General features: G+C 52.2%; 1 non-coding gene across 1 annotated transcript; it reads left to right on the forward strand.

Annotated features, from left to right (window-relative positions):
* The first annotated feature begins 1,343 nt into the window (after positions 1–1,343).
* On the forward strand, positions 1,344–1,415 carry TRNAE-UUC (transfer RNA glutamic acid (anticodon UUC)). Its single transcript has one exon. It is a non-coding gene; the product is annotated as a tRNA-Glu (tRNA).
* The last annotated feature ends 467 nt before the right edge of the window (positions 1,416–1,882 follow it).

The raw sequence follows: 1,882 nt of genomic DNA on the forward strand, positions 1-1,882 counted from the left end.
CAGTGCTGCTATGAGGTTGTCTTGGTAATGTTCTGTGTGGAAGGGCAGGCACTGTGCAGCCCTGCAGTGAGGGTCAGGCTCTACAGGTCTGCAGTGAGGTCAGGCTCCACAGTTCTGCAGTGAGGTCCCTGTGGGCTGCAGTGCAGTATAATGGCTTCCATTCTGTGCAGTGCTGCTATGAGGTTGTGTTGGTAATGTTCTGTGTGGAAGGGCAGGCACTGTGCAGCCCTGCAGTGAGGGTCTGGCTCTACAGTTCTGCAGTAGACATTTGTAGTGCTGCATTGAGACCCCTCTACTTTGCAGTAATGAGCGTGACTATGCAGTGAGTGTCTCCGTGTAGTGTCAGTTTTAGGTCCTCTCTAGACAGTATAGCAGTGAAGCTCACTGTGCAGTGCTCCAGCGAGGACCATTGGCAAGCGATCCAGGGAGGCCACAATCTGTAGTTCTGCAGTGAATGTCAGGTAATGCAGCGCTGCTTGTACATTGACAAGAGGAACCTGACAATTCTGGGACAGTGCTTTTCAAATCCGCTCTTTAATCTCCTGCAGCGAGGACCACTGTCAGGTGATGCAGTTAGGCCACACTCTGCAGTGCTACTGTGAATGTCAGGTAATGCAGTGTTGCTGTATAACCGTGTACATTGCCACAGCGACAGTCACTCTGTGTAGAGCTGCACTGTGTCACCATGTACAGTTCTGCAGTGCTGCTGTGAGTGTCACCCTGTGCAGTGCTGCTGTGTCACGGTGTAAACTGCCACAGTGACGGGCACTCTATCTAGAGCTGCACTCTGTCACCACGTAGAGTTCTGCAGTGCTGCAGTGAGTGTCACTCTGTGCAGCGCTCCTTCGTCACCATGTACATTGTCACAGTGAGGGTCACTCTGTGCAGACCTACAGTGTGTCACCACGTAGAGTTCGGCAGTGCTGCAGTGAGGGTCATTCTGTGCAGTGCTGCTGTGTCACCATGTAGAGTTCTTCAGTGAGTGTGAATGTGCAGCGCTGCTCTAAGGGTCAGACTGCAGTGAACGGACCCGGTGCAGTGCTGCAGTGCTGCTCGGTGTGTGATGTGCAGTGCTGCAGTGCTGCTCGGCGTGTGATGTGCAGTGCTGTGTGTTTTCATATTGAGGTGTTCTTCTGTCATCTCCCTGAATATCCCGAGACTGTCTATGTTGTAAAGAGCGATGAGCACAACTCGGGTTCCTTGTTAGAGTGAAGTTTGTGTCCTTATTCCTTGTGTGTCCAGCTCCCCGCAGTGCAGACACTGGTAGCTCACTGAAGGCTGCAGGAGGCGCTGCGGGGCAGAGGCCTCTATTTATAAAGAGACCCGGGCAGGTCACACACAGCTCCCATATGGTCTAGCGGTTAGGATTCCTGGTTTTCACCCAGGCGGCCCGGGTTCGACTCCCGGTATGGGAAGGACACATTTTTATTGTGGCCGGACATTTTCTTCCTCCTTAATTCCGCCGCAGCTCGTGCAGAGGTCACATATTTCTCCTGCTTCTTCCGTCTCTTCACCGAGAGGAGTTCACCGACCCCTCCAGGTCTCACCTGCCCCTCGCGGGGCTTCCAAGTAACTTCACAAGCGGAACCGGACGATTCTGTTCAAACCCGCGCTTTATTCTCCTGTAAAATGCGCACATTACATGTTCTGCTCGCTCCACATGGGGAGAGAGCGGGGGTTTTACTGAAGCTTGTGAAGGAAAGGGTCCGTTTCATTCCTTTCACAAGACGCTTCATAAGGCTTCTAAGCGCTAGAAGTGCGAGGTAAATGAAAGGAACCGAGTCAGAGGGTGACTTCTATGCGCCCTTTAAAAACAATCCAAGCTGCAGCTCTGGGTGTTTGTGTATTTCCTTGTTAAATGTCCCTTTTTACATATACCTGG

This window comes from Pleurodeles waltl, unplaced genomic scaffold (genome assembly GCF_031143425.1).
Source record: "Pleurodeles waltl isolate 20211129_DDA unplaced genomic scaffold, aPleWal1.hap1.20221129 scaffold_39, whole genome shotgun sequence".
In the NCBI taxonomy this organism is placed as follows: domain Eukaryota; kingdom Metazoa; phylum Chordata; class Amphibia; order Caudata; family Salamandridae; genus Pleurodeles; species Pleurodeles waltl.